Source organism: Haliotis rufescens, unplaced genomic scaffold (genome assembly GCF_023055435.1).
Source record: "Haliotis rufescens isolate VD_foot unplaced genomic scaffold, xgHalRufe1.0.p SCAF_14, whole genome shotgun sequence".
NCBI classification, from domain to species: domain Eukaryota; kingdom Metazoa; phylum Mollusca; class Gastropoda; order Lepetellida; family Haliotidae; genus Haliotis; species Haliotis rufescens.
The window spans coordinates 1,556,090-1,564,713 of NW_025963824.1; the positions used below are offsets into that span (position 1 = coordinate 1,556,090).

Below are 8,624 nucleotides of genomic sequence, written 5' to 3' on the forward strand. Positions count from 1 at the left end.
TGCTGCCTCGAGTAGACAGTTATACACCAGTCATGACAGCTACAGACAAACAGTACAACACACTGCACATATTATTATTATTATTATTATTATTATTATTATTATTATTATTATCATTAAAGTTGTAGTAGTAGATTAAAATATAAAATGTAGCCAAGAGGGTATGTGTGATCCTGGCACAGTGAGTCACCACCAGCTCAGCCCTCTCTACACGCTGCCCAGACAGCGCGACCCGTGAAGATCCGTGATAGAATAGGTCTTCAGCAACCCATGCTTGTCGCAGAAGGCGAAAACGTATCGTCTGGTTAGGCTCACTGACTTAGATGATGCATGTCATCGTATCCCAATAGCGTTGATAGATGCAAATTTGGTCAATCATTGGATTGTCATTTTTACTACATAGTAAAGGCTTTATATTTCACGAAACTAATTTGCAATCACATTCTAATCTATGAAATATTTTTTTTACATCTTTATACTTTATGGTCACGCTGTTTGTTTTATTACGATCAAGCCATTCGGGTTGTGATTAAACTCTGGACATGTTAACTGGGGTGCCTTTTCAATAGCTTTCAAAACCTTACTGCTCCGGAATCAACATCCCATAACACATAAGTTTAGATAATCTATGTTGCCTAAGGTGTAGAAAAAATGTCCATCAAATAGTGACCTTTATTGCTTGCCCACACTATTGGAATGTTGCTTTCCTTGTATCACAACACTGTTCTGTCCTATTTTCACAAGATGTAAAAGGGTGAAGAAGTTTGCATGAAATTGGTAAATGATCAGATTCTGTTCTACTGTGTACAGTCATATCGGTAATATCTTGGCAAACGTTTGAGGAAGACAAAATAGTCAATTATATCATATACTATCACTCGGTTTCCTACCATTTATACACATGGACTAAAGTTGAGGGCCACCCACCATATTTGTGAGCTGTTACTTTTGGCACTTAATGGTGACAATTATAACGAGATGTACATTTTTTATAAGCCGTATATGTAAACCTCATGTGATGCAAAAGCTGTCCCAAAGCAAGTTTATCTTGTGTTCCAAATGAAGATCAGCAGAAAGGAATTTTACCGAAGACGAGAAATTGAAGGATTAGAAAACATTGTAAAACCTTTTTTGTCATGTAACTGTCATGCTATCTGCAGACCATATGAGGAGTCACATAGACACCCTAGGGAGTGCAGAGTCTATTGCAAGACAGAAACGTCAGTAACGTGTGTATGATCCACGGACATTGACCACAGCTTCAACCCTACGCCTCATACTCATTACAAGTCGTTGAATGCTTCTCTGAGGCAAACGGATCCATTATTCATGAAGTGCGGCTTCAAGTCCAGCGAGATTTTGAACTGGTGGATCACGAGATACTCAATCGGATTAAGATCCGGACTACAGGCCGGGCAAGGAAGAGTGGCAATAGCTTCTTGAAGCAAATAAGCCAAAACTGCCAGAGATCTGTGTGGTGTAGCATTGTCCTCCATGTAAACAGATATTGTCTGAAGAGGATGGTTGTCAAAATGAGGGACTTCCACTGGACGAAGAACGACATCTTTGTATAGTTGGCCATTCAGGTTTCCACGAATTGTCACCAGCGGCAATTGGCAGCCGAAGGAAACACCACCCAATATCATGACAGAACCCCCGCCACATCTTCAGGATGTTCCTTGGTGCAAAACGAGTGAAAGTTACCTCCAAACACGTATTCGACCATCAACAGTTCGTAGCAGCATTCGACACTCGTCAGACCAATGGATCCTTCTCCAGTTGGCCAAGCTCCATCGACTACGGGCACGACACCATATCAGACGATTCCGCATGTGCCTCTCAGTCAGTTGAGGACGTTTTACTGGTCTTCTGGTATTATAACAAGCCACTCTGAGGCGATGCCTTACGGTCATCGTCGAGAGTCTCTGATGGGTAATCCATGCAATCTTAAATCTGTTGAAGTGGCAAATGGATGTCGTCTGACTATCCTGAAAATACGTCTATCCTCTCTGTTAGGGGTCTTTCTTGGCCTACCAGACCTATGCCTGTCACTGACATCTTTGGTTTGACCATGTTTGACAATCAAACGAATGATAACACTGTGAAGACGACCCATTTGTCTTGCAAAGGCCCTGCATGACATGCCAGCATTTTACGTGCCTATCACTTGCCATCTTTCAGCTTTCGTTAACTTTCTCCTAACCATGACTGATTTTCTTCCTCTATTGGAAGGGCAATCTCACACAGGAGCAAAATGCAACCACGTGTGTGAAACTTGAATTTCACTATTTATAGGGCAGGGGCACTATAAACTTGTGGTATCGGGACAAATTTGGGTTCATAAAACTATGGAAGCCTAATTCAGTCATACATCATCATATTTTGTATTTCACACACGTGAAATCAAGTGACTATGAATATGGTGGTGCTTAACTTCTGTGGATGTGTATATACTATGAATTTTACATAGTTCTAACAGGACAGGACGAATTTCTATTCACACAAAAAGTATCCGTCAAAAATCAACGAGGACTATTTTTTTAATGCAGACTGACCGGCAATATAGTTCCGTTTTATTTATGAAATATATTTTCAAATGGAAATCAAAGATATGATAAAATCAACCGAGAGGTTTAGTGTTTTTTACTCCTATTTGACCGACATATTGTAACAAAGTCAAACAAAGTATGATGATCAATATAACTGCACAAGTTCCCCAAACATACACCAACATTACATTCTTGCTGCTGATCATGACAAACTGAGTAATTCGATTAAGAACACACGTTGCTGGTCAGTTGTCAAGCATGGTTAACAGAATCCGGTTTTGAAAGTCATAATGATGGTATTTTACGTTATATGAAGTCTTTCATAATGTGCACAAGGTACGTATAGATTAAATGTGAGTGTATAGGTATTAAGGACGATTGAGATGTAACTATGATGGCGCAGTTTGACAACCAAGTTAACCTACCTTGATGTCAGTTGGTGAACGCTTCGTGGTATGAGACTCTCAATCGCTTACAGACTATTACATATTGACGTAGATCTATTTATGACCGTATACCTGGAGAATATTGTTTTGTAAATGGCGTAATACCGTAAGCAGTATAAATAGAAAAGTAAAAATGAACATTTCTTTTGTACTGTTTCTTTTCAGATAGCCGTCTCTGTGCGTCGTCAGACAACAAACAGACACGTAAGTGTTAGGAACCCGTTGAGGAGTGACGGTTGCTACCGCTCAATGTTATTTTTTTTTTCTCTAGCGCTCATGACATACAATTTACAAAACCAGTATGACTTATGTCATATCTATGGAGCAAAAATTAGTGTATGTAAAGAACACGTAAATTTTTGAAGTAGTGTGTTGTTTTTAATACCCAGCACTACTGTCATTTTCTATTTGTTCCTTGAATTACCATTTCCAAACCGCAACCATTTATATATATGGTAATACTTAAATAGGTGGAATAAGATTGAACACATTCTTCATTGGCTGGCGCTTTCAACTCTCACATGTATGAGACTCGTACGTGGTACGAGTTAAAACAATTAAAACTGTGTATAACCTTATTCCACTTACTTAATTTATTACTATAGTGTGCCTCAGAGTTAGAAGTCACGGTGCTTTTCTGTATTCAACCTTCATTAACATTTCCTTTACAATTATATGTTTGAGAGCATATGACAATTGTTTACAAGCAAAAATTGAAATCTATGGTGGCATGTAAACATAGAAATTCTCATGTAAACCATGTAGTAAGTAAGACAGTAAATACAATGAAAACAAGATACAGCATTTGTTCCAGATGCCAAGACGAGGAAAACTGATTAAATTAAGAGGAGAAGCATGCATGGGGATACATCATCTGAAGAAAACTAGATATGTGAGTGTTGTGATGTTTTCATCATTGCTTCAGTTAATCGGAGGGGCGGTCGGGTAGCCTAGTGGTTAAAGCGTCTGCATGTGACGCCGAAGACCCGGGTTCGATTTCCGACATGGGTACAATGTGTGAAGCCTATTACTGGTGTCCCCCTCCGTGATATCACTGGAATATTGCTAAAAGCGGCTTAAAACCATACTCACTCACTCAATTAATCGGATCCCCTGACAAAATCACTCAACGTTATTTTATTATAAAATACATTATTATCTAAATATTGATTATGCGGTATTTAAGTAAATATTTTAGGGTTTTCGTAAAGTCAAATGTGTGATATAGATTCATTCTTTGGTATCAATAATTGTTCACGGCATAGACTGTTGCTATTTGGGGGTAGATGTGGGGGGTAGTCAAGGCCTTGACAAAATTGAACATTTTGCACCTGTAGCTGATTTTTTATATCTAATTTCCATTCCAAATCTCAGCTGACTTCTTGTCAGTCGTTCTATTCAGACAAATCAGGTGTGACAGTTATCACTACCTCAACGGCTATTGCGAAGCCTGGTCATGGTTGAGAGTGATAGGCAGAGACGACAATGCTTGCCACTTGAACTTAATTTTCTAGGTGTTGTGGTAGTATCAGTGTTTTGACAAACAATAACTGACCAGTGTAGTGTGCTGGATTACTAGATACTCGAGCAAGGGTTGGTCTCTTTGCTAATAGGGGTTGAGATCGCCGCCCTAGGTGACAAAAACTCTGGTTTTTTTGTGTCATGACTAGTAACACGGCTGTCGTTACTGGTTACCAGTCTGTCCTGTTTTAGTTACAACTCCGTACTGAATAAAAACAGACCGAATGATTGAGGAAAATTCGTTTTTTTTATTAATGGTGTTATATGGTGTATTTTTCTGCTGAACAATGATTGTAACGGTCTTACATTAATTCTGTTGAGATTCGACAGACGCTCATTGCATTGTGCTTGGACGTTAATTAGTTGTCACGAATGTAGACTGTTGAATGTAGGCAGTTTTGAGGAAGTGACTATATCAAGATGTAAGTGTGAAGAGTAAATTCCGTTAAACCGTGGACTGATGTGGAACATTCCGTAATGTTCTAGTGAGGCTAGACTGGTGAGGGCACTGTGTAGAAAGTTCCTGTAGCTAGTTAGTAAGAAGACACACATCTCTACATCAAGACCAGCTCGGCCATCTCGGAAGCTTGACCACTGTCCCCTCTGAGTGAATATACTATAATCACTGACTTTTGCTATCACCACTGTATTGTGGTGTTTGATACTGACCACTGCCATCATATCATTGAATGGTGTACTGTACTTGGGTGATTCAGACAATTTCATCAGCATGTGTTTATGACTCACTATCAAATGGTTATGATATCAGATTTCGCTAAAAGGTGAGCGTACACTGCCCCACCGATGGCATCCCTCACAAACACATGCAAAGACATGGCAATTGTTCACCTGAAAAAAACAACAACACGGAAACAAATTCAAAATAGGGAAAAGTCTTTGAAATCTTGGTAGAAAGAGCATGACCGATTGTATCTGGAGCTGCTGGAATACTGATCGTCATGAAGGAAAAGTTGACGTCATCCCTCTTGTCCTGCAGTCTTGTGGAAAGTCTTTTGTCACGCTGAATCTTTATGCATAGATCGAAATATGAATCTGATGAGGCGGTCTCACTGGCCTCCTTTATTTCTAGTTCAGGATCCTAAATCAGTAAATACTGAAAATCTAGTGATTTATTTTACACATTTGTTGATTGTTTGGTGGTTTCACTCTGAGTTCCTTTACGTTGACAAGTCATATAATGACAGATGGTCATTTATGTAATTAATACTGATTCTTACCGTTTGTTATTTTGTTGAAAATGATTTGTATTAAACTGTGAATTTCTCTTCTGATTTGTCAGTCGATACTTTACGTTTCGCAAAGCGCCATTTTGTTACTTGAATTGCGTGTTTTCTTTCGCTTCGAACAACCGTCTCATTGATTTGAAATTTATTTTTTGATGAAGTTGATTTTGTATATAATCATATCAAAATGTATACTAAAGAATTTTAGTGACATCAAATATTTTTGGTTACTTTTGTTTATATGTTTTTAAGATTTAGCAAAGACGGAACTACAGGTTTAGTCGTACTTACAGGGGGTGGAAAACCGTCCATGTGTGTTATGTAGGGAGAATTTACGCTTGAAGGTTTTACATTTGTAATGAAGTAATTTAATCTTCCTGCAGACAACTACACCAAAAGTATATAATAAATAGGATATTTCATATGTCGAGTGAAATATCATGTTTCTCTCATCTCGTGACGGGGGGAAAGGGTTAATTTGGGAATCTACACGAAACATTGACCACTACAGGTTGGACACTTGCTGCAAGTTATAGTGTAATATATTGTTTATTATATAATTTAAGCAGCAATCATGTAAGTACCATTTAGAATGCCAAATCGCACTCCTAATGCTAACTCGTCATGATATGGCTGAAATATTGCTGATGTGACGTTGAGCATAAACTCACTCACTCCTAATTCTAAACATAAGAGGTGGCGAATGGAGAAGATCCTAATAAATCCAATAGCTGAACACTAACTAAAAATGTCCCATCATTTTTATGGTCTGTTGAACACAGGTAACAAAATCTCACAAAGCATCGTTTTCTTTTATCGCACTTTTCATTTGATCAATTTGTATGATTCCACTGAAACCCGTTCCCGTGTCACACACAATCTGCGAACGAACTCAAAGTCTAAACTCATGTTTATACCCGTGAAGATCGGGGGTAGAATTGGTTTTCAGCAACCCATGTTTGTCGTAAAAGTAACATAAAGGTGGTTTAGGTGCTTTCCACTCTTGACATTTTCAAAGAGTGTTTGTGGAAAGAATTCCTATTTCAAAAGCTAGTAGGGTCAGCCTTTCTGACTAAGCAAGCAACTGTCATGAATTTTCAATCTTACTCTTCAACTTTTGAAACTGGTTCAACATTTGATCAATAATATTGACCAAATTCTTCTTAGAGTTATCACAGAAATGACAATTCCCCAAAAAATGTCAAATATTAGTTGACTCCATGAAGTATGATACATATGAACTTGGATAATGTTGATGTTTTATCACGCGAGAGTGCCCGCCAGATTTGAAGAACCAATAAGCGATGTTCCATATTTTTTCGCCATTGATGAAAACTATGCAAAAACTTACATCTGTCAGTCGGAGGCGACGGCGGCCAGATGTTTTTCATATTACGCTAAATATCACATCTGAGTTGTATCGTGACAATTTGCTTAGTGTGGGCACTTATATACCGGTCCGGAAATCTACTCACAGCATCAACTCCCCTGCACCGCCTAGTGTAGACACTTATACACTGGTCAGGATATTTACCCACAGCATCAACTCCCCTGTACCGCCTAGTGTAGAGACTTATACACTGGTCAGGATATGTACTCACATCATCAACTCCCCTGTGCCGCCAAGTGTAGACACTTATACACCGGTCAGGATATCTACTCACAGCATCAACTCCCCTGTACCGCCTAGTGTAGACACTTATACACTGGTCAGGATATGTACTCACAGCATCAACTCCCCTGTATCGCCTAGTGTAGACACTTATACACTGGTCAGGATATGTACTCACATCATCAACTCCCCTGTATTGCCTAGTGTAGAGACTTATACACTGGTCAGGATATGTACTCACATCATAAACTCCCCTGTATCGCCTAGTGTAGACACTTATACACTGGTCAGCATATGTACTCACATTATCAAGTCCCCTGTATCGCCTAGTGTAGAGACTTATACACTGGTCAGGATATCTACTCACATCATCAACTCCCCTGTACCGCCTAGTGTAGACACTTATACACCGGTCAGGATATGGACTCACATCATCAACTCCCCTGTATCGCCCAGTGTAGAGACTTATACACTGGTCAGGATATTTACCCACAGCATCAACTCCCCTGTATCGCCTAGTGTAGAGACTTATACACTGGTCAGGATATGTACTCACATCATCAACTCCCCTGTATCGCCTAGTGTAGAGACTTATACACTGGTCAGGATATCTACTCACATAATCAACTCCCCTGTATCGCCTAGTGTAGACACTTATACACCGGTCAGGCTATGTACTCACATCATCAACTCCCCTGTATCCCCTAGTGTAGAGACTTATACACTGGTCAGGATATCTACTCACATCATCAACTACCCTGTACCGCCTAGTGTAGAGACTTATACACTGGTCAGGATATGTACTCACATCATCAACTCCCCTGTATCGCCTAGTGTAGAGACTTATACACTGGTCAGGATATCTACTCACAACATCAACTCCCCTGTATCGCCTAGTGTAGACACTTATACACCGGTCAGGATATCTACTCACAGCATCAACTCCCCTGTACCGCCTAGTGTAGACACTTATACACCGGTCAGGATATCTGCTCACAGCATCAACTCCCCTGTACCGCCTAGTGTAGAGACTTATACACTGGTCAGGATATGTACTCACAGCATCAACTCCCCTGTACCCCCTTGTTTAGACACTTATACACTGGTCAGGATATCTACTCACAGCATCAACTCCCCTGTACCGCCTAGTGTAGACACTTATACACCAGTCAGGTTATCTACTCACAGCATCAACTCCCCTGTACAGCCTAGTGTAGACACTTATACACCGGTCAGGATATGTACTCACAGC

At 39.7% G+C, this 8,624-nt stretch overlaps 1 protein-coding gene across 1 annotated transcript in view; it reads right to left on the reverse strand.

The window, feature by feature from the left end:
- The window catches only part of LOC124122353, a 42,383-nt gene extending 39,334 nt beyond the window's left edge, over positions 1 to 3,049 (reverse strand). Inside the window, exon 1 of the mRNA XM_048395546.1 lies at positions 2,975 to 3,049. The gene's annotated coding sequence lies outside the window, so the exon portion shown is untranslated. The remainder of the gene's footprint in view (positions 1 to 2,974) is intronic.
- Between the last annotated feature and the right edge of the window lie 5,575 nt (positions 3,050 to 8,624).